The sequence below is a fragment of the Callithrix jacchus genome, chromosome 12 (assembly GCF_049354715.1).
Source record: "Callithrix jacchus isolate 240 chromosome 12, calJac240_pri, whole genome shotgun sequence".
NCBI lineage: Eukaryota > Metazoa > Chordata > Mammalia > Primates > Cebidae > Callithrix > Callithrix jacchus.
The window spans coordinates 42,939,326-42,964,728 of NC_133513.1; the positions used below are offsets into that span (position 1 = coordinate 42,939,326).

General features: G+C 41.0%; 1 long non-coding RNA gene across 1 annotated transcript; it reads right to left on the reverse strand.

Annotated features, from left to right (window-relative positions):
- Positions 1 to 320: 320 nt before the first annotated feature.
- LOC128929279 (uncharacterized) lies at positions 321 to 25,165 on the reverse strand. Its single transcript, XR_013524849.1, has 10 exons — positions 25,098 to 25,165; positions 23,034 to 23,240; positions 21,949 to 22,138; positions 21,118 to 21,260; positions 20,294 to 20,411; positions 18,936 to 19,072; positions 16,227 to 16,968; positions 15,935 to 16,036; positions 14,834 to 14,988; positions 321 to 1,750 (listed from the first exon to the last, which is right to left on the reverse strand). It is a non-coding gene; the product is annotated as an uncharacterized LOC128929279 (long non-coding RNA).
- Between the last annotated feature and the right edge of the window lie 238 nt (positions 25,166 to 25,403).

A 25,403-nucleotide genomic window follows, 5' to 3' on the forward strand; every position in this document is an offset into this window, starting at 1 on the left:
AGGCAAATAAACATGTGGAAATATATTTAACATCATTAGCCTTTGGGGAAATGCAAATTGAGATTGTGAGAAATCACTACACACTTATTTGAGCAGCTGAAATAAACAAGTAATGATAAAACCAAATGCTAGAAAGGATGCAAAGAAACCAAATTTCTCATTCCTCGCTGTGGGAATATAACATGATACACCCACCACTCCAACAAATGGATTGGTGGTTTCTCAAGAAGCATGCACTTACCATGTTACTCAACAATCACATTCCTGGGCATCAATCAGAGAAATTATACTTCAAATCTGCACAAAAACCTACACATCAATGTTCATAACTGCTCTATTCATGTTTTTATTGGCAGGTAATTTACATACAATGAAATGCAAAAATCCTAAATTGTACAATTCAATGGGTTCTGTCAAATGCCTGCCAAACCTCCGTCCCCCCACTGTAAGATTTAGAACATTCTAGCACTCCCAAAAAGTTCTTTCATGCCCCCTCCAGCTAATCTTTGCCATGCCACTCCACCCATAAACTCCAACACAATCATTTTTATTTTTTAAAAGGCAAAAACTGCAAATAATTTTGCACCAACCTAATACTAGTCTGATTTTTAAACCACAGATTCATTTTCTTATAAATGGAATCATACAATGTATATTCTTTCATGCCTGGCTTCTTTCATTCAGGAACATGATTCTTGGCTTCTGTTGTGTAGTAGGGGATATCAATAGTTCATTTCCTTTTTATTGTCTGCTAACATTCTATTGTATGAATTCAACCTAGTCTGTTTATTCATTTTCCTGTGAATGAATATTTGGGTTATTTCTAATTCTTGTCTTTTACAAATAAAGCTTCTATTGTCATGTTTTGTAAGTCTGTTTGTTAGACATGCATTTTCATCTCTCTATTCTTGTATAAAAACCTAAGGATGGAATCGCTGGATTATACAATAGGATATAGGTGGGCTTGTTGGAAGTGTTTGGATGTACATGCGTTTCTCATGTGTGTACTGGCATCTGTCTAGGTTCCTTTGTGAATAGTTTGCCCAAGCCTTTTGCTCATTTTAAAAAATTGAACTTTTAAAAATCACGTTATAAGAATTCTTAAATATGTCTGATTCTTGGGAAGATAGTCGAATAGGAACAGTTCTGGAGTGCAGTTCCCAGCAAGAACACAGAGGGTGAGTGATCACTGCATTTCAATGAATTTTTACTGCCCACAGACCAGGAGATTCCCAGGCAGAAAAGTGCCACGAATCTCCAGCATGGCTGTTTCAGCCGGCACAGTGTATCTCTGCATAAAAACTCACACAAATCTGGGTGGCCATTTCATTTGGCATCTGGAACACCTGGGAGTCAGAGTCACCCATTCAACTGAAAAAAAAAGGGGCTGAAACAGGGAGCCAGGTGATCTGGCTCGGTGGGTCCAACCCCCGCACAGACTAGCAATCTGAAACACTCTGGATTGAAAGCTTCACAGCAAGCACAGCTGGACCCAGGGGAAGGGTGTCCACCATTACCAAGGCAGTCCGCCATTACGGAGGCAGTCCACCATTACCGAGGCAGTTTACCATTACAGAGACAGTCTGACATTACTGAAGCAGACTGCCATTACCAAGGCAGTTTTAACTATACCTCTATAAACAAAACTGCAAGGAAGTTCACACAGCAGCTGGGCAGAGCCCACAGCAGGTCAGCAATGCCTCTTCTGGCAGACTGTGACTAGGATACCTCCTTGCTCGGCAGGGCATCTCTGAAAAAAGGCAGAAGCATGTCAGGAACTAATAAATAAAGCCCCACCTTTCCAGGACAGAGCACCTGGGAAAAAAGCTGGTTATGAGTTCCGCTGCAGCAGACTCAAACGTACCTGCCCAGCAGCTCTGAACAGAACAACAGAGCTCACAGCTTAGCACTTGAACTCCTATAAGGGACAGACTGTCTCCTCAAACAGCTCCCCAACCCCTGTACATCCAAAAAGATACCTCATAAAGGAGAGCTCAGGCTGACATCGGGCAGGTATCCTTCTGGGACAAAGATAACAGAAGAAGAAACTGGCAGCAACCCTTACTGTTCTGCAGCCACTGCAGGTGATCCCCAGGCAAGCAAGGTCTGGAGTGGACCTCCAGCAGTCCTACACCAGAGAGGCCTGACTGTTAGAAGGAAAACTCAAAAACAGAAGGAAATAACTTCAACATCAACAAAAAGTATGTCCACTCAGAGACCCTATCCAAAAGTCACCAACTACGAAGACCACAGGTAGATAAATCCACAAAGAAGGGAATAAACCTTCTTTATTTATGAATGATGGATGAAAACACCTAAAACCAGAATGCCTCTTCTCCTCTAAGGGATTAAGACGCCTAACTGGCAAAAGAACAAGGCTGGATGGAAAATGAGTCTGATGAATTGACAGAAACAGGCTTCAGAAGGTGGGTAATAAGAAACTTCTCTGAGCTAAAAGAACATGTTCTAACCCAATGCAAAGAATAAGAACCTTAAAAAAGGTTGAACAAAATGCTAATGAGAATAAACAGCTTAGAGAAGAATATAAATGACTTGATGGAGCTGAAAAACACAACACGAGAACTCTGCAAAGCATACACAAGTTTCAAGAGCTGAATTGACCAAGCAGAAAAGAGGATATCAGAGCTTGAAGATCAACTCAATGAAATAAAATGAGAAGGCAAGATTAGAGAAAAAAAAGTGAAAAGAAAGGAACAAAGCCCCCAAGAAATATGGGATTATGTGAAAAGACCTAATCTATGTTTCATAGGTGTACCTGAATGTGACAGAGAGAATGAATCCAAGCTGGAAAACACTCTTCAGGATATTATCCAGGAGAACTTCCCCAACCTGGCAAGGCAGGCCAATATTCAAGTCCAGGAAATACAGAGAACACCACAAAGATATTCCTCAAGAAGAGCAACCCAAAGGCACAAAATTGTCAGACTCACCAGGGTTGAAATGAAGGAGAAAATGCTAAGGGCAGCCAGAGAGAAAGGTCGGGTCATCCACAAAGGGAAGCCCATCAGACTCACAGCAGATCTCTCGGCAGAAACCCTACAAGCCAGAAGAGAGTGGGGGCCAATATTCAACATCCTCAAAGAAAAGAACTTTCAACCCAGAATTTCATATCCAGCCAAACTGAGCTTCAGAAGTGAAGGAAAAATAAAATCCTGTGTGAACAAGCAAGTACTCAGAGATTTTGTCAGCACCAGGCCTGCTTTACAAGAGCTCCTGAAAGAGGCACTACACATAGAAAGGAGCAACCAGTACCAGCCATTCCAAAAACATACCAAATGCTAAAGAGCATCAACAAAATGAAGAATCTGCATCAACTAATGGGCAAAACAGCCAGCTAGCATCAAAATGGCACTATCAAATTCACACATAACAGTATTATCCCTAAATGTAAATGGGCTAAATGCACCAATCAAAAGATACAGACTGGCAAATTGGATAAAAAGTCAAAACCCATTGGTGTGCTGTATCCAGGAAACCCATGTCACACGCAAGGATACACAAAGGCTCAAAATAAAGGGATGGAGGAAGATTTATCAAGCAAATGGAGAGCAAAAAAAGCAGGAGTTGCAATTCTCGTCTCTGATAAAATAGACTTTAAAGCAACAAAGATCAAAAGAGACAAAGAAGAACATTACATAATGGTAAAAGGATCGATACAACAAGAAGAGCTAACGATCCTAAATATATATGGACCCAATACAGGTGCACCCAGATATATAAGGCAAGTTCTTAATGACTTAAAAGAGACTTAGACTCCCACACAATAATAGTGGGAGACTTTAACACTCCACTGTCAATACTACACAGATCAACCAGACAGAAAATTAACAACGATACCCAGGACTTGAACTCAGACCTGGAACAAGCAAACCTGATAGACATTTACAGAACTGTCCACCTCAAATCCACAGAATATACATTCTTCTCAGCACCACAGCACACCTACTCTAAAATTGACCACATAATTGGAAGCAAATCACTCCTGAGCAAATGCAAAACAACTGAAATCATAACAAACAGTCTCTCAGACCATAGTGCAATCAAGTTAGAACTCAGAATTCAGAAACTAACTCAGCCGCACAGCTTCATTGAAACTGAACAACTGGCTCTTGAATGTCGACTGGATAAACAATGAAATGAAGGCAGAAATAAAGAAGTTCTTTGAAACCAATGAGAACAAAGACACAACACACCAGAATCTCTGGGACATATTTAAAGGAGTCTCTAGAGGAAAATATATAGCAATAAGTGCCCACATGAGAAGACTGGAGAGATCAAAAATTGACACCCTAATGTCAAAATTGAAAGAGCTGGAGGAGCAATTTCAAAAAAACTCAAAACCTAGCAGAAGACAAGAAATAACTAAGATCAGAGCAGAACTGAAGGAGATAGAGACACGAAAACCCCTTCAAAAAATGAATAAATCCGAGAGCTGGTTTTTTGAAAAGATCAACAAAATAGACAGACCACTAGCAAGACTGATAATAAAGAAAAGAGAGAACAACCAAATAGATGCAATAAAAAACAATAAAGGGGAAATCACCACAGATTCCACAGATTTTCAAAGCATCATCAGAGAATATTACAAACAACTCTATGCACACAAACTAGTAAACCTGGAAGAAATGGATAAATTCCTGGACACTTGTGTCCTCCCAAGCCTAAACCAGGAGGAAGTCAAAACTATGAATAGACCAATAACAAGGTCTGAAGTCGAGGCAGCAATTAAGAGCCTACCACACAAAGAAAGCCCAGGTCCAGATGGGTTCACAGCTGAATTCTACCAGACATACAAAAAGGAGCTGGTACCATTCCTTCTGAAACTATTCCAAATAATCCAAAAAAAGGGAATCCTTCGCAAATCATTTTATGAGACCAACATCATCCTGATACCAAAACCCGGCAGAGACTCAACAAGAAAAGAAAACTTCGGGCCAATATCCGTAATGAACACAGACGCAAAAATCTTCAATAAAATACTGGCAAGCTAATTGCAACAGCACATCAAAAAGCTTATCCACCATGATCAGGTAGGATTCATCCTGGAGATGCAAGGCTGGTTCAACATATGCAAGTCTATAAACGTAATTCACCACATAAACAGAACCAAAAACAAAAACCACATGATTATCTCAATTGACGCAGAGAAGGCCTTTGAGAAAATTCAACAGCCCTTTATGCTAAAAACCCTCAATAAACTCGGTATCAATGGAATGTATCTCAAAATAATAAAAGCTATTTACAACAAACCCACAGCCAATATCATACTGAACGGGCAAAAACTAGAAGCATTCCCTCTGAAATCTGGCACTAGACAAGGATGCCCTCTTTCACCACTCCTATTCAATATAGTACTGGAAGTTCTAGCCAGAGCAATCAGGCAAGAAAAAGAAATAAAGGGTATTCAAATAGGAAAGGAGGAAGCCAAATTGTCTCTATTTGCAGATGACATGATAGTATATCTAGAAGACCCCATCGTCTCAGCCCAAAAACTCCTGAAACTGATAAGCAACTTCAGCAAAGTCTCAGGATACAAAATCAGTGTGGAAAAATCACAAGCATTCCTACACACCGATAACAGACTTAAAGAGAGCCAAATCAAGAACGAACTGCCATTCACAATTGCTACAAAGAGAATAAAATACCTAGGAATATAACTAACAAGGAACGTAAAGGACCTCTTCAAGGAGAACTACAAACCGCTGCTCAACGAAATAAGAGAGGACACAAACAGATGGAGAAACATTCCATGTTCATGGTTAGGAAGAATCAATATCGTGAAAATGGCCATACTGCCCAAAGTAATTTATAGATTCAACACTATCCCCATCAAGCTACAAATGACCTTCTTCACAGAACTGGAAAAAACCACCTTAAACTACATATGGAACCAAAAGAGAGCCCATATAGCCAAGTCAATTCTAAGCAAAAAGAACAAAGCTGGAGGCATCACACAACCTGACTTCAAACTATGCGACAAGGCTACAGTAATCAAAGCAGCATGGTACTGGTACCAAAACAGAGATATAGACCAATGGAACAGAACAGAGGCCTTGGAGGCAATTCCATACATCTACAACCATCTTATCTTTGACAAACCTGACAAAAATAAGCAATGGGGAAATGATTCACTGTTTAATAAATGGTGTTGGGAAAACTGGCTAGCCATGTGCAGAAAGCAGAAAGTAGACCCCTTCCTGATACCTTACACTAAAATTAACTCCAGATGGATTAAACACTTAAACATAAGTCCTGACATCATAAAAACCCTAGAAGAAAACATAGGTGAAACCATTCAGGACATAGGCATAGGTAAGGATTTCATGACTAAAACACCAAAAGGAATGGCAACAAAAGCCAAAATAGACAAATGGGATCTAATCAAACTCCACAGCTTCTGCACAGCAAAAGAAACAATTAGAGTGAAATGGCAACCAACAGAATGGGAAAACATTTTTGTAATCTACGCATCTGACAAAGGACTAATATCCAGAATCTACAAAGAACTAAAACTGATTTACAAGAAAAAACAAACAAACCAACCCATTCAAAAGTGGGCAAAGGATATGAACAGACACTTTTCCAAAGAAGACATGTGAGGCCAACAAACATATGGGTAGGGTAATAAATACAGAAGAAACAATTGAATATGGAAAGGAAATAGCATGCTATTCCACAATTGCTAAAGAAAGATTAGAAAAGTTTCAGCTTAAACCACGAATAATCGCAATAAAATTTTACAACCCTCTGCAAGCATATATGAAAAACATACAAAAAGTTTGCAATGATCTTTTCTTTTCTGTTTTTTTTTTTTTTTTTTTTGAGATGGAATTCCACTCTATCACCCATGCTGGAGTGCAATGGCACTATCTTGGCTCACTACAGCCTCCACCTCCTGGGTTCAAGTGATTCTTCTGCCTCAACCTCCCCAGTAGCTGGGATTACAGGCATCTGCCACCAACACCCAACTAGTTCTGGTATTTTTAGTAGAGATAGGGCTCCACCATGTTGGTTGGGCTGGTCTCAAACTGTTGACCTCGGGCGATCCACCTGCCTCAGCCTCACAAAGTTCTGGGATTACAGGCATGAACCACTGTTCCCGACCTGCAATGAACTTTTCTTAAACTAAGAAGATGGGAAAAATGAAAAAAATTAAATTATAAAATGAAACTTTGGTTTAGAGGTAAGAAATATTTTATGAAAGCCAAGAGATCAGGGTTGTACTGTATATTATGTGAATGTTGTAGCATAACTTGACATTTTGTAGAAGTTGTTTTTCATGCGAATTGTTTTCAGGTGACTTACAAGGTCCCATCAGAAGTGAATAATAATCTTCCATATTCTTGAGAAATCTTAATGGCATCATCTACAGTCTTCCATTGTTCAGTTTAGGTAAACCTGGAAATCATGTTTGTGTATTGTCTCATCCAACTTCAGTTACCCCTTCCCCATCATAAGTTAGGAAGGTCTTGGAGATTTTTGCTCTAGCAATTAGTTCATCATGAATCCTGGAGTTCTTTGCTATTCCAGTCACTGGTCCTCCTTTGCTTCCTGTAAGCATAATGAATTCACCACCATTAACCCCTAAACCATATGTAATTTGTATATCTGATTTTACTTCATGAGCAAAAGTTCTATGTATATCCTGTAATTCTTGCTGAGTATAAAACTTATTTTCAGTACAGACTGTATTTCTGCACTCATGCACCTATGTAACTTTCACTGTTATTGCTGGTTGGGCTTTCCAGGAGTCATCATGACCTTCTGGGTTCTCTGGAAGAGGTGATATTTTTCAGGATGACACTGTAATATTTTGTTAGCTAAAATTCTTTATCTATCTAAATTGATTGATAGTTCCTAACGTCTTGAGTAAGAAGGCTGGTACTTTCTGTTTTTACTAACTCTGTGAGTTAATGTGACCAATGCCTGAGGTTGGGTAACCAGGCCAGTGCCAGACTCTGCCAGAACATTTTTCCTAATACGTTTTTCTATTGCTTTCTATGGATCACTGGGTGTTAATATGAGCTCTGGAATTGCAATTTTCAAAACTGTTTTGTGAATGACTAGCAACATAGTTGCCAGAACATTTAATACATTTCTCTATTGTTTTCTATGGGTCACTGGATGTTAATGTGGGTTCTGGAATTGCAATTTTAAAAACTGTTTTGTGAATGACTAGCAAATAGTAATTTACTCTAATTTTCAAATATAATTTGCAAGTGAAATGTGTAGGACTCCAATAAGGCATTATCACCTACATCCTAAGTATGATGCCCTTGGAAGAGGAAAATAGTGACTTAAGCAAGTACACTCATGTCTGCTTACACCAGTTACTTCTGAACTGCTCACTGGCAGGCAGGGGGAATGACCTCTGGTTGGCAGATGTCCACTCAGTATGACCCTGGATTAGACATAGAGTTACCGTCTGTCAGGCCAGCCATGTGTTGTTGGACTATTCCTTGGAGATACACTCATCAGTGACTGTTAAAGTACCTGAGTCATTAGGTGCCTGTAGACAATGCCCACTGACATGAGCATTGAGTACAAGCTGCCTAGCTGTGCTGACACTGACTGAAGCTTTGAGATTTCACGGTAACATGGCAGCCAATTATATATACTCAGATTTACCATTTGTCAAGAGGTATTCATTCACACTATCAATTAGGCAATTATCATTCCACACACAGGCAGGAATAAAGGAAATAAAAAGACCACAGTGATGGCTCAAGAGACCAATGTACCTCCAGAAGAATCCAGTGGGTCCAGAAGCCCTTTGGATGTTGGTCAGATGCTCCTTTGGGGCAGAGATCATAGCAGCAGCCACCAGGTCTGGAGAAGTCCTTACAGTTCTCATGGGCAAAGCTTCTGAAAACGTCTTAGACAAGATCTTGTCTCTGCTGGTTTTATGATCCCCTGCAGATGGGTCCATTCTCTTGTTCTCAGCCACCTTTCACTTCCTATCAGTTCACTTCAGGTCTCTCATGATCTCAGAGAGCAATAATTGTTATCACCTCAGCCCATTCATATGTGTTTATCTCTTTGGGGATGAGGGGACAACTTCACTGTAGACTTAATTCTAATGGAGATGAGTAACTCCATTTTAAGACATGAGGATCACAAATTATTATCACATATCATCAGGGCAGAGAAGAGCTACCACCTGGGGCTGAAAGCAGATAACTCAATTTATTCTGGAAACACTCTGTCTTGATTATGGTGCCGGTTACTGTGAGGGACTTCCTTTTCTCCACCTGTTTTTTACAAAGTTTGAGTCTGGACTGCTAACATTCTACTGACTTCCAGGTGAAGGGACTGACTACACCATCCCAGCCTGTCAGAGCACTTGCCCCAATACTTCCACTTTAAGAGTTTTCCACCTTGTCCAGAACTACAGCCATTAATCCCCCCATTTTCTCTCTCAGGAGAATGAACAACACATCTCATGTACATACCCATACACCTCTTCCCCCAAATACCAAACACCAAAATCCAATCTGTCTCTTTCCACCTAAGCAATTTTAGACAGTCACTTTCTAGTAATTGCCTTAAGCTCCCTGACTTGCTGCTTGTCCTTTCTCTGGCAAAATCTCATCCCTGGATGAGCCCCACTTTGTGTTGGCTCAGTGACACCACTCAGCTGAACCAGAAAAATATCAAAAAATGGTCACAGGTATCATCACAAATTCAAATTTCTTACACAACACACTGGCCCCAAATTTTCCAAAAATCAATAAAAGGTTTGTGTCTCCAACAACATCATTTTTTCTATGTTCTTCTAACTTTTCGACCAATCTTTTCTGTGTTCTTCCTTTATTCAACTTCTCTCTTCTGATATCTTGCCAAATCAATTAAGGAGAAAAGATAACCCATTAGGTAATAGCCGATCATCTTTCCATCACCTAAGAAAATAATATGCACAGAATGCACCCACCTCATCTTTCTCTCCCTCATCATGTCAGAAAAATCATCCCTCCTTTTCTCACAAGGCAAATCTGAGATAAAAGATTTAGATTGCTATCTCTCCCCAACTTCACCCCCACTGTCCCTCCCCTATTCCCCCCAACAGACCCCAGTGTATAGTGCTCCCCTCCCTGTATCCATGTGTTCTCATTGTTCAACACCTGCCTGTGAGTGAGAACATGTGGTATTTCATTTTCTTTTCTTGTGTCAGATGGCCTGTAATTCTGGCAATTGGGGAGGCCAATGGAGGCAGATTATTTGAGTCCAGGACTTTGAAAAAGGCCTAAGCAACTGAGGGAAACCCCACCTCTAAAACAAATACAGATAAATAATTAGCTGAGCATGGTGGTGTGGTGGCACGTGCCTATAGTCCCAGCTACTGAGGATGGGAGCACTGAGGTGGGACGATCACCTGAGCCTGGAAGGTTGAGGCTGCAGTGAGCCGTGATCATACCACTGCACTGGAGGCAGGGCAACGAATATTTTTTAAAGGGTCTTCTCTGTGAAAAAAAATAATCAAATAAACAGGTGGCCATGAGGCTCAGGATGGCTCCAGTGTAGTGCACTCAGTTTCTCCTTAAACAAACCAAAACTTGACTCAGTGTAAATAAAAGGAAACTTAAGCTTAACCAGTCAGAAACCATCAACTAACATCTACCTAGAGACTTTCCACTGTAATGATCCAAATGAGACCACTGCTGCACTTTACCAGATCAAGCATTTTCTTTTTCTTCTACATTCACAATGTAAGTCTTCCCCTACCCTCCCGAATCCTCTATGTTGGAGCTCTGAGCTGCTTGTAGCCTGGGGCTGCCTGGTTTTAAATTTCTGAATGCTCAAATATACCTCCTAATGTTTCAGAATGCCTAATCGTGTCTTTTAACAGCTCTCATGGTTACATCATTCTTTCTAGATCCTCAAGTTCTATCTCCTTCAGTGGACTGATTCTTCAGTATGTTAACATGTTCTCCTCTACCATTGTAAAGACTCTCCTATTACGGGCAGTTTCTTACAGAACTACACATACTCTTACTGTGTGATCCAGCAGCTGCAGTCCCTAGGTCTTCATTCAAATGATCGGAAAGCTGATGTCCACACAAAAACCTGAACACAGATGTTTATAGCAGTTTCTAAAATAGCTACCAAAATGGAGGAAGAACTAAGTTGCCCTTCAGTAGCTTAACTGATAGATAACACTGCAGTATATTTAGAAAATGAAATATTAATCACTTCTAAAAAAAAATGAGCTATTGAGCCATCAGAAGACACTGAGAAATGTTAAATGCACATTACTAACTGAAAGAAGCCAATCTGGAAAGCTATCTGCTCTACGATTCCAAGAACGTAACGTTCAGAAAAATGCAAAACTATGGAGACTGAAAAGATTAGTGGTTTGCGGTGGTTAGGAAAAGAGAGGATAAATAAATAGAGCACAAGATAATTACCATAGTGAAAATACACTGCAGGATATCATGACAGCTATGATGATACATTCATTATACATATACTCGTTATACATTTCTCCAAACCCTCAGAATGTGTGTCACCAAGGGTATCACTCTGGGTGATGATGACGTGTCAGTATAAGTCATCAAATATGACATGTCATATTTGTCATAGTCATGACAAATATTCTACTCTGGTATAGGAGGTTGTTAGTGGAGTGACCCAAGAGTGTACAGGAATTGAGGGCATAAGGGAACTTTGGAGTCTGTACTCCATTTTGCTGTACATTTGAAACTACTCTAAAAAAAAATGTCTATCACATAGCCCTTTTCAGGTCTCCAACTGGTCTGAGCCAGTTCTATTAAAGCTCAAAAAACACTGGTTAATAAGCTAGATCTGACCCAACTGGCAAGAAAAGGTAGGAACGACCCAGGCCAAGAGAGTATTTTCCACATATATATACAAGGAAACTGGAGGAAGCCTGGAGGCCCTTTAGCCTGTTTCTGAGCCCGTTGAAACAGCAGATGCAGGCACAGATGCCAGGGGCACCAATGTGAATCTGCCAACATCCAAAGCCACATGAACACAAATGTGCAGAATCTCCTCTGCAATCGGTAGCTAAGGATGTTAGGCCATGATAGGACTAGGATGGGAGATGAACTGAGAATAGATTCTGTAGGCTTTTGTTGCCTCTTCCCAGCCCCAAGCATTTCACTCTTTGCTCTTGCCACAGGCAACAGGGAGGCTTCCTGTGAATATCATCCCCACAGCCTACGGTTGCATCACTCTCAGCCTCTTACACCCTCCTATGGCAGTGTCAGTCAGGACATCCAACCCTGAAAAGTCAAGGGTCCACACATGGCCAACATCACATCAGGGTGAACAGACGCCCTCCTCTGATCTGCAAACAAATGCGCCCTCCCTTCTGGCCCTCTGTCAGCAAATGGAGGCTCTGGAAATTTCCAGACACACAACAGTCTTCTGAACTGCAGGCTGCTGCCCCGTCCTATGGCAGAGTAGACCTTTTCTCCACTAGCCTTGGCCTGTTATCCAGTTGAATGAAATGTCTTTTTAACACAGAAACAGGACACAGAAACTAGTGTTCTTTGGCCCTGACCCCGTCACATGGTTTGTAGGTACACACCAGTCTCAAGTAAATACCACCAAATTGAGCCCTCAGGCCCTAGAGTGTGCACATCGACTCCGCTTTCAGAAAATATCAAGGTACTGTTGGAAAGTCTGCAGACTTTATGCAGAAAAACAAAAATGAAAATAAAAGAAGTGATGAACACATACACACACACACACCCCACAGTGACTAACGGGATCTCCCTCCAGGGAGATTGCAGAGAGCGGAGCAGAAAACATCCCAGGGGTCTTTCACAGCTACTTCCTTGAGCCCCTTTTCAGACCATGCTCTCTAGACCTGTCTCAGCCCAAGCACCACAACCGTGATATGCAGGGGCTAGATTCCTTATCTGAAATTCAACATCAAGAAACAATCTCTTCTACTTAAAACTGATAGGAATATCCTCAATCAACATCCTCATTGGCAGGAATGAAGCTGGGGAGTTTCTTAAAAACTGAGGCCTCTGCCTACCACCAAGAGAACCTGGAAGTTTCCATCTATGCCACGAAGTTCAAATCACTGGCCACTGCCCCGGTGTATGGCAGATTAGACCATCTCTCCATCTCATGCCATTAAAAGGACACAACCGGTCTTTATATGCCTCTCAATAAGAAAACACCACCACCTGGGAAGAAGTTTCACTGAAAAATAAAAATCAAATTTAAATCCTATCCAACTGCTACATGTTTCATCCATCAGGTAAATACAACCATGTGGCTATTTAAATTCATCTTAATTAAGATTAAATAAAATTTTAAAATTAGTTCTCCCATCTCACTAGCCATATTTAAAGTGCCCAGTAGCCACAAGTAGCCACAACCCACACCTTGGATATACATTCCAGTCATCACAGAATTTCTATCAGTAATGTTCCGTACCCATTCACAGGAAATACAGGAGGGCCTGAGACACTGCAGAGTGAAGCAAAGCAATCCACAAAATCCAGAATACAAGAACCTCTACAGACCAACGACTTGGTTTCTTAAATAAAATGTAATTAAAAAAAAAAAGAAATGGGAAGGAAGATTGTTGACCAAAAAGTTTAAAAGATAGACGGAAAACCCATAATGAAAATCAGCGAAAAGTAAACTATGAAGCTTATGGAAGCATGGAAGAGGAAACCAGGAAGAAAAGAAAAGAGTCCCCACAAGAGGCTGGACCACACCTCCTTCCACAGGGAGGAAGAGGACCCTGGCTGGTGTCACAATCAAGCAGCAAAGCTTGATTTCCCAGCCTGAGTGCTGAGTACAGGGGTATTCACCTTCTGGCAACCCATTAAGTTAAACAATTGTTTTTACGTGGTTTTCTATGTCTGTATTAAATTTCACCATTAAAAAACGGTTAAATAAAAATCTCATAAAGAGCATTAAGTGTTACCTGGAAAATTACAATAGGCAGGATGAGAGCAATTGGGCCTGTGAGAAGTGACACCTAATCCAAACTGAATTGATAAAAAAGAAGGCAGCCTTTGGAAGATCAGAACATTCCAGAAGAGAATATAGAGAAAAGGGGTGACGCAATGGCTCACTGTAATCCCAGCACTCTTGGGAGGGCAAGGCAGGAAGATCACTCTAGCCTAGAGTTTGAGACTAGCTCAACATGGTGAAACATTGTCTCTACAAAAAATGTAAAAAGCAGCCAGGCCTGGTGGCTCGTGCCTATAGTCCCAGCTACTCTGACGGCTGAGGTGGGAAGATCCCTTGAGCCCAGGAGGTCAAGGCTGCAGTGGGCAGTACATTCATGCCACTGCACTCCAGCCTGGAATGTAGAGCAAGACCATGTCTCAAAAAAGAGAGAGAGAGAAAAAGAGAAAAGGCCTAAGAGGAGGGTAAGCTGTGGCGTTTGAGTACTGAATGAATTCCAGTGTGACTATAAAGTGGTGAGCTGCAGGAAGAACATTTACAGGTATCACAGATTTCTGGATGCTTACGAATAGCAGAAACTATAAATGTTAACTCAGGGATGCTACATATATCCTAGTGATAAGACACAAAATACATCAGATGTATAAAAATGTATGTGTGATGCTTCAAAATAAAGATTGGCACTGCTATTCACACCGGAAGCTGAACCTGTCCTCTGTGGGCTGTGCAATGGACTAACTAAACTCAGAATGTGTTATTGCTTAGAATGCATGGAGTGCCCACCACAGTATCTGGGAGGATGACCTGTCATCCAATAAAAATAAGAAACCAACAACAGGTAAGGAATATTGACATCAGATAATCTTATTCTAGAACAACTCTCTAATAAATCAAACATATTACCCAGCCTTACCTCCTCTACATTCCAGTCATGGGGCACCTCCACAAGAAATCGGAAGCAGTCCAAAGAGTCAGCCTTGTGCTTACACTCTCTGTCAGGCTGGCTGACACAAAACAACCCTCCAAGCTCTTCTCAGGTATCACAATCTTCTTCATTATCTTCTGTCACTAAAAAGAACACAATGGCAGAAAAGTGAGAACAAAACCCATAGCCCTACAGGACTCATTATTTTCAACCAGTTAGGCCACGATTCTTCCAACTCAGTGGAAGAATCTGTCTGTGATGAGTATGGCAATGGCCACATATGAGTCAGACACTGAGAAGGCAGGTCAGCCACAGGTAAAGAGCGGCCAGGAAGCTATTGCTCTACATGTGTGGGGGCTCCTGCAGTTCTGCACGGCAGCAGCTAAGCAGTTGAGGAGGACTTAGAATATTAGGGGTCAAGGAGGAAAGGGACATTTAAAACCAGAGCTTTCAATTATTAAAGAAGAGCTCTAAAGAGTGCTGAGCCTCTCATCACTAGAGTACCTAGACAAAAGGTGAACGAAAATCAGTACACAACAACCCTCCCAATTCAGTGTGCTGAGCCCAAGTGTCTCACCATGTGGCCTTGATCTCATTGTGCAGTAACCAGGGAACACAATGTAAAGTTCACCACTCTATGTTTATTTTGGCATTAATTCTACCGCAAAGAACATATAGGTATGTTTAACACAGCATAAAATCAGAGGACAAGGGCAAAAGGGAGAACAAAATGTGTTATACAGGGTTCTCATTCTCAGAAAGGAACAAATAAATACTTTTATGGGTAGAAATATTTTTCTGGCACTAAATTCTACAAAAAAATTTCTCATGAATGACTTTTTAAAAGGGGACATTACATGATGCAACAGACATGACTTGCATTGAGTTTTACAACAAACCCATAAGGGTACTTCACAAGACCAATGTGTGGTCCTCGTAAGCTGATGATTAAAGACGTCTGCCAAATGCCGGCCGGCAATGATGGATGTCAACAATACCAGCCCAATCCTCCAACCAATTCCCTATCTCCTTTTCAGAAAATAATCACAGAAACTGAAACGTTTCCAGCTCTGAACCAGAATTCTTTACCTGTCCCATAAATAAGCTTTGGGAGGTTCGGAGATGCTTGTTGCTGCCTCAGAAAGGCCTCAGCTGCCTTTCTGGAAAGGTCTTCCTTCCACTTGAGGGCACCTGAAATGATGAATGCCAACCTCCAGTTAGACTTGTTTACATGTCTCCCCTCCCCCGAGATCCATCCACAATGCAGCATTTCAACACTTACCAAAATCTCAAAATCAACAGACCCCCAAATGTAGACAGTCCTGTGGGTACCATTTCTAGAGTCAAGTTCATAGCAGCAACCAACTAAATTGAAGCTTACCTGAGGCTTCTGTGGAATCACTCTTCTCTTCCTTGCAATCTTCTTCTTTGAGTAAATTTCTATATCACTAGTCTCATCAATTAAGTTTCTTCACCCCAGTTCCTGACCACTGCCCACTTGAGAAGGCTCTGAAACCTTTTTCCTAAAAGTGTCCTCATTTTCCAAGTCCTCTTCCTCTGCACTGAGTGAAGAGCTTTCTTCAGATTCATCTTCAGATGCAAATGGCTCGTCAGCTGTGCACTGCCCAGAAATGAAGAGGTGAGGGCTGCTTTCTTCATTGACAGACTTCTCCAGATTTACAGGGTCACTCCGGGGATTAGCTGGTGACAGCTCTGCTTTACCACCTTCTCCAACAGTCTTTGATCTTGAAATGCCCCTCTCTCCTGCAGTGCAGTCCTCTTCCTCATTGCTTTCCCCAGCTTATTCCACTTCCCCTTCTCTTTAGCTCCCCTCAAGCTCATCATCTTGGTCAGCAAATGCTGGCAAGTCTACTTCACTGTCTTCTTCCAACTCCTCGTTTTCCTCGTTTGATGCCCTTAGCAGTCATATACTGATCAGTCACCTCAGCATTTTCCTCCTCTTCTGCTTCCTCATCACTAGAGACGGTTTCCAATCTGTTATCTTCAGAAATTTCTTCATCATCATCACTATCTCCAGATCCATCTTCATCTGCAAAAATGGCTTTCTGACGCATTCGATCAGTTTCAAGTCCATTCGTTTTTCTTCCTTTAGCATCAATAGCCTATATTATTAGAAAGAAAATGCAAAAGAATTCCATTTGCAGGTTCATCAGCAAATCTAGAAATGACAATATAGTCAATGAAAATACAAAGAAATAGAAAATGTCAAAGAATTGTTTAGGATGACATAGCAGAGGTAAAAAATGATCTGATAAACACTGGAAGAGTTAATAGGCAAACTCAGGCATGGTTCCCTAATACCACACTTCAAAAAATATATGGAGAGAATAAATAAATAACCCTTTAAAAAGATTAATCTAATTTTAGAAAACAATTGCTCAAAAAGGAAATTAGTGTTTTGTAGATCTTTTGGAAACCTCATCAATTTCTAAGCTAAAAACGCATGATCCTTAAGGGAAATGGCTAATTCCAGGCCCAAAGTAGAAAGATCAAATGAGCCTGGATCCTCTTGTTCTGTCAGAAAGTAAGAAATGCTCAAAGACTAACATAGACAGGTGAAAGAACATAGGCTCCCACAGCCGAATCTAGGACAGCATAGGCATCAGAAAGAATAATGATAGTGACAGAAAATAACCCATGGAATAAAACACAAGTGCATTAGTCACCAGTGATACCAAAATAAAGGGGAGAAGTGAAAGCTCTTTGTTAAAAATGCCAGCTAACAAATGTAGAAGGACTGACAGAGGAAGAACATCCATTTTAAGTCACCAGTGCCATAACTGATAACGAAGAATCATCAGGAGGCTAAAATCACAGGATGAAACACAACTGTTCCATCAAGCTGTTTAACATAGCACAATACATAAAATTTTAAAAACGTAAATTAGGAACAACTAAAAATCATACCATAAGAGATGGGTAAGTTAGAATACAGCAATAACAGGCAAGGCTAATCCAAGGATTTTGGGAGGCCAACGCGGGAGGATTCCTTGGGCCCCGGAGTTCTAGACCAGCCTGGGCCACATAGTGATACCTCGTCTCTAGAAAACAGTTTAAAACATTTAGCCAGGAGTGGTTGAAAGGACACAGGAGACAGGCTGAAAGCTCCCGTACTCCTGCAGTCTCAGCTACTTGGGGGCTGAAGTGAGAGGATCACTTCAGCCTGGGAGTTCAATGCTGCGGTGAGCCAAGATCATGCCACTGCACTCCAGCCTGGGAGACAAAGTGAGACCTTGTCTCAAAAACAAACAAAAGAATACACCAATAATAACAAAATAATGACGACATAAAGACTGTATAGAAAAAGAAAATGCTCAGAATATACAAATAAAATTATGTATCTAAACTGTAACTGTATTAGAAGGCAGTATTCTTGTAGACAAGGATGACTAGAAGGATATGCAAAAATGCAAACAGCTCATAACACTCATTATAAAAGAGTGATCTTTCAGTGAACACTTTGTATCTGTCAGGCACTGTGCTAGGTAGTTTATGCACAGTGTAACAAATTACATACTGAATAATCTCAAAATTTTCAGATACATTTTACAGGGAATCATAAATCAATACAACAAAACCAAGGTTTTGCAAACATCCACTATGTATAAACGCATACAAATTTCCAACCCAGACTGAAAAAGAATTCACATAAGCCACACATCAGTGGAAACCTACCCATGGGAGACAGTACAACATAATCTAAATAAAACTTTCAGAGCCAAGGCATGTGGCTTCTGGACAGCCACAAACTCTCTGGCTCTGCTCTAGTGTTTTGGCCACCAAAAGAAAGCCAAGTGGCCTCAAGTCCCTTAAAAAAACAAAAAGCAACCTATGGAAAATGGCATGGTATTTAAGGAATATTTGAGGACCGTCGAAAAATGCATCCTGTATTTTATTTCAAGTAAATACTTTCTTGTAACGTCAGGTAAGTGAAGAGCCCACAGACACATGCACACACAAAGAAAAACAAATCAACCTAGAATGAATCCCACCAAAATGTGTTCTGATCGCAGAATTTCACATCTTCTGTAATATACCTTTTTATTAAAAGTAGAAAAAAAGCACTTACCCTTGATTATCTATATCCTCTGACCCAAGTGGCTTGGAATCAGAAAACAGCATCACTCGACTTGAAGCCATCTTGGTATCGATGGAGTGAGTGGAGACGAGACTCTGGACCAGCTCATGAGTGGACCCCACCTCATCCTGTCAAGACCGCCAAGAAAGGGTATGTGAGGAAAGCACAAAGATCCTGGAGAGACACTGGTTTCACTCAGTTTCTCAAAAGTATCTTAGACACATTTCCTGAGAACCTTTCTTAATGTCTTGAAAAGCAGAGAAGAAAATCTTCACAACAAAGCTTGAAATGGATCCCCATCTCCATTAAACTTTTCCAATGTTCTGGGAGTATATAACCTGATACTCTAAACACCTAGCTAGAAAAACCTCAGTTCCAATGGTACAACAATGCTAGCTTTTCTAACATTTTAAAGTACCCCTCATTTTAACCCAATACAATTCAACTTCAGAACTCACAAATAAACATTTGAAACCCACTTTAAAATACAGAAAAGGAGCCCACTGTGAATGAGAAAAAGAAAAAGACCAAAGAGATCTGGAAAGCACACTGATTTTGTTGAAATGGGAAAGGGGCCGTGCAGGCGCCACACTGGCAGCAGGCCATGGATCAAGGAGGCATGGAGGACAGGACTCTTCTGCTTGGTACAATGAAAAAAAAAAGTACTCTTTTAATTCTATAGATTTACAATATGCATTTGGGCCTTTATTACAAGTACAAGAGAAAAGTCTTCAACAAATAAAAGCTGAGTACATTACTTTTTGTGATTAAAAAATAGATTCAGAAAGAAGAATGAGTTCAGAGCAATGAATCCTGTCTCGCTGATTCCCCAAAACTGTGGCTGCCACCAAGGTCAACATAGACGGGGTCTTTGTCATCAGCACACCCCCAACTCCAGAAAGAGATGCATAAACCAGTTTCTCCTTCTCATTTAAACAGAACTTCTTCTGTTGTTCAGGAAGACACAAGGGTCTGGGAGGAAACTGGCATCACTCACGGCAAAGTCTCCTACCCCTAGAAGACAGGCCCCTTTTAAAAAGCAAGCTTCCACTGACAAGAAGTCAATAAGTATCTACTGTTGACTGTGGGGGTAAAAATGCTCCACAGCCCAAGGGCTTAAAACATTTCACTAAAGAAGGGCACTGCACCAAACCGGAACAGTGTCCCTCTAGCTACAGGAGAAGATGGATTTGATAACACGTTGCAGGCCTCTACATCGCTGGGTTACTTTTAAAACCTCCAGCAAGACCATCTTCCCTTGTTTGGTCATATTTCAGTTTTCCTGAGAAATCAAGCCATCCCAAGAATCCTATGTGTAATTCTAACATGTTCTAATAACAAGACAATACCTGGCATGTGAATTTGGCTTTTATTTTTTAAGTGCACTCTTCTTTACCATAAAGTGACACCTTCTGGTCACATTTGATGTTTGTTTGTATATCCTCTTGGTTTGTCAAATCTTCCACCCTAGAAAAATAAATTCAGTCATACAGCAGAAATGAATGTCAAAAGTTCCTATACCTCCTTTCATGTGTCAATGACTCACCACACTCTTGTCCACTAAGCATGTTGTTCAGAAAACTAGAAAATACAGAAATAAGGAAGCACCATTCACCATCCACCAGAGGAAAAGGGGCAGAAATACCACTGTAGGCTGAAAGTGACATTCATTCCATAAGACACCAGACAGGGACATGATATCCACCTGGGGTCAGGGAAGAGTGAAAAACACATTCAGAAAATCCCTTTCTGAAAGAGGGCAAGCCTGTACTCTGGGATTTTTACTGTGATGTGGATTCTGACAGGTGGAAAAGGGTATTCCAGGCTGAGAAAACCATGAGGAAGAGTACAAAGGAAGGAAACTGAAGGCACACACGAAGAACTCAAGCACATGGACACAAGGCAGCATCACTGAAAACTGTCGCTGAATACAGGACAGGGCCACATCCTATAGCCTTAAGTGCTTCCAAGTCCTCCCATTTTCCTAAATAACTCATAATTAATTTACTCCCAAAGGCACAGCATCTTGGAGCAATAGACATTTTCCATCAACTACACTTCTACCCCCACTATTCAAATCGGCAAAAAATAAATTCTATCACTGTTCTTTTTCTAGCCTTTTTAGCTTTGAAATATATGACCGATGAAGAAAAAGTTTACAATCACTATTTACCTGTCTGCAAGGACATAAGGGTGAGAAGTTTGCCATGTGAGAGGCCTAAACTTCATAACTGTAATAAAATGGCCCAGATTGTCAATTTCCTCATTTTGATATTCTCCATGCACCACTCCAGAAAGGTAGAACAGCTTGGCACCCTAGACATTAAGGGAAAACTAAAAATTATATTTCAGTTAAATTCTTGTCAATACTGCAGCAAAATAAAAGCTCTAAACAAGAAGCAATCCTAAGAAGGGAGACTTCCAGCAAAGTCCTGAGGCTTCCAGAGCCTCGCTGTGCCATAGAGTAGCACTGTCTCAAAAAAACGGAAAAGAAAATATGGATGCTCCAAAGATAAAGAAAAGCCCAATCCAACTATATTATTGCAATAACAGGAGATTTCAGATTGTACACTGCCATTCTACCACTGGAAGCTTGTTTCATTTTCCCTCAAACTTGGAAAGGTCACCATCTTCCAACGCAAATTCTCATAGGAAAAAGAGAAAACTCTCACTTCCACCAGAATGTGGCTTCGTCAGGGCAAGCGTGGCACATAGGAGGTGCATGCTATCTGTTAAATGATGTCTTCACGGTGACCAGGCCTGCTAGGCCCTTCCAAGGAACATACTTGGCAAAGCCACAGGGCAGTTAGGATAACATATTTATCACATCCTTATCTCTGGGAACTTACCCGGTTTTGAAGCCATACCCAACTTAGTGAAAGCAAAAGAGAGGCAGCATGATATGACAATATTTAACATATTCCACTCAAGAAAACAACAAATACATGCATGTCTCTCAGATGACAACAGCCACGCCAACTGTGTCTGTGGCAGCATCTCCTACCTGACACGACTGTCACAGGGCCTCAGATCTCGGTCAACTTCTGCCAGGTGAACTTCCGATGAGCCACTGTATCAAAGTGCTCTTTCCAACTTTTGGAGGCCCCATCACCATCACCACTATTGGTGGGGGCTCTAGTGGAGTTCGATCAACCACTGGAATATGATGCTTCTTTGTCTTCAAATCCTGAGTCCTATTCATGAAAAAAAAAAAAAAAAAGTAAACTTACTTTCAAAATAGAATAAAAGGTATCAACCATATAAGTAGACTTTTTTTTTTAGTATAGAGTACTTTAATATATTAATTAGAGAGTACAACAGACATTAAATAAATATATTAACTTGTCAATTATTAGCTTGATAACTTCCAGTCCCCATCTAAATAATTGCTGTTCAATAAAATGTAACAAGATGACTTCAATAGCATAGAGAATTGAAAATTAAACACTCCTTAAATCTGACTGTTTTATAAGTGATTCTAATAGTTTTTTTAAAAAACCAAAAGGTAACTACCAAGGCAGTGCATCATAATGGACAAGAACAGAAGCTGTAGAGTAAATCTGACTCTCCTACTTACTGGTTATATGATTGGAGGTAACTTGTTTTCTTGACCTCAGTTTTCTTATCCATAAAATGAGGGCAAGAATGATTCCTACTCTGGTAAGGCTGCTGGAAGCATTTAGTTGAAAAACGTTTAAAGTACACTGTGAGGCATATCACAAGGACTCACTAAATAAAGCTATGTTAGTATTAAATATTGTAATTTTTGTATTTTATGTTACAACTATGTAAAACATATCTATAGGGAAAAAGCACACTTATCACCATAGAAACAGTTTAAAGCTTAGGAATAAGCAGATTCTATGAATTCTTTTATCTTGAGCAAGAAACACCAACCAGTGTGCAGATGCTGAAGGCAAGGCAGCTTCTATGGGGAAGGTTTCCCACGTTTTAGTGAAAGCCACACAGCATGCATCTCTATGTCCTTTGGAGCTGGACTAGACCTGTGAATCAAAATGTCACCTGTGAGAGGCTCCTTCTTTTTAAAAAGAATCAGTGGAAGAACCACCAGACTGCAGCTAAACATACCAGTGAAAGGATCAAGCCATCCGCACAGTAGACTGAACTGCAAAAGCTTTGGGATTTCTCTTCCAGGCATCTTCTTCTTCTCCTAGTTGGATATCCCGCAGATGCCGCTTCTTTTTCTTTTCAGCTTTGGGCCCACTGTTTTTCTTTCTGTTTCTTCTGGTCCTTAGCCTCCATAGTGGCTATTTACCAATAACAAGTAACTCTAACCTATAAGGAAGAAGGTTGGGGTAAGGACTGGGAAAAGCATTTTACAATCCAGGCAATACCCAGGGAAAAACAGTAAATTTCATTTATTTCTTTATGAAGAGATAATGTATTTGTTCACTGAACAAGGGCAGAAACTGCTTAACCATCCTCAATTTCATTCCTCTGTCATGCTATTAATTAGATGAGTTACCTCTGCTAACGTTATATTTTATGGTTAAGTTACTTTTTTTTTACACTTTTTTTTTATACTTTAAGTTCTGGGGTACATGTGCAGATCATGAAGGTTTGTTACATAGGTATACACATGCCATGGTGGTTTGCTGGTTAAGTTACTTTTTATTCATCCTAAAGGTCAACATCAGCAATATGTATATCTGCAAGGATGAAAATATTCTACATCTGTGCCTTTCAGCCATTTAGCCATTAGCCACATGTGGTTACTTAAAATGTACTCAGGGCAAATAAATGAATGAATTTTTAATTAATTTCATTCTAACTCTAAATAGTCACTTGTGGCTACCATACTGGACAGCTCAGACCTAGACATCAACTGGACTAATGAAGTGATTTCCTAACTTAAACTTAAATTTCAATAAAAAATGTAAAACGTTTTTATGGACTTCCAATACGATCGTAGTATTACTTTTAGTACCTGTTGACTCTGTAAAAGACTCCTAAAGCACAACTCATCTACATACATTTGAAAAACAGCAGCATCTCTGTGTGAGAAATGACTGGTTCTAGATGATGCCTGGAGACGCCATGGATTTAACAGAGACCCTTCTAGTAATGTTTGGACTACCTGACAATCTGTGGCCAATAAATTGGTAATCACTGAATTAGTGAGGTTTATAGGAAATTGGGGCACATAAAATCTGACAGCTTGATTTTTAAAAAGTGGGGCAGGGTGCCCTTTCATTCAATTAAGGTAATGCATTATTTCCGTTTAATAAATATTTGTGTCTGTCTGTGATGTGCTAGGCACTGTCTGACTTGCAGAGGGAAGTCCAAACCTGTATCTTCCATGCCATGCAATAAGGGCTACACTGGAAGCCTGCACTGGAGCACAGAGGTGAGTCAGCGCTTCCCACAGGCACACACACCAGTGGAAAAAGAAAGCTTTTTTTTTTTTTTTTGAGACGAAGTCTCTCTCGTCAGCCTGGAGTGCAGTGGCGCGAGCTCGGCTCACTGCAACCTCCAACCCCCGGGTGCAAGCAATTCTGCCTCAGCCTCCTGAGTAGCTAGGACTACAGGGGTGCGCCACCATGCCCGCTATTTTTTTTTTTTTTTTTTTTTTTGTATTTTTAGTGGAGACAGGTTTCACCAAATTGGCCAGGATGGTCTCAACCTGTTGATCTCGTACCCACCTCGGCTTCCCAAAGTGCTGGGATTACAGGCATGAGCCACCAAGCCCGGCCCAGAAAGTTTTATCTATCACCAGAATGTCAAGGAACACTGGCCAGGAGTTAGGAGAGCTGGGCACTAGGAACACTTTTGAAACGGAACAGCTGTGTGATTTCAGAGATTATGTTTCTTCTCTACTATATTTTAGTTCCGAACTTGTACTAATGTTTCTCTCCCTATCTTTCTTCTTGGTGGGAAAAGCACAATTTGGGGTCAACAGATTCAACTCAGGTCTAAGTCGTCTGCCGGGACCCCGTCTACAGGAAACGAAGTCTCCCTGCCACCTTCCCTCCGCGTCCAGTTATTTTCCCAACGCAAGACACCTTCCGCAGATGCGAAATATGCCCTTCCTAGGGAGCAAAGATTACTGGGATGACCGGGGGACAACCTTCCCACCCGCACGATTCACCATCCTCCCAGTGCCTCAGACGCAGGGTCCCCACCGCCACCTACCACAGCCTACCGCACTGACCCAGCTCACAGTTTGAACTGCTCAGGTCGGAATGGAAACCACCGGAAACGGAAATTCACTGTTGCGCAGACTCCCAGAGGGAAACAAGAAGAGGGGAAAAAAGAGAAGACCGGGGGACGACTTTCAGAAGAGAAACGGAAGAGAGACTCGCGGACAGCTGAGTGTGGGCGCAGGCGCCGTCTTCGAAGTGCGTTCCACAGATCCACATCTCTGCCAATTCCTCCCCACCCCACCCTTGGAATCCGAGGCCTCAACTCCCACGGTGGGACTCCCCAGCCGCGTGCACC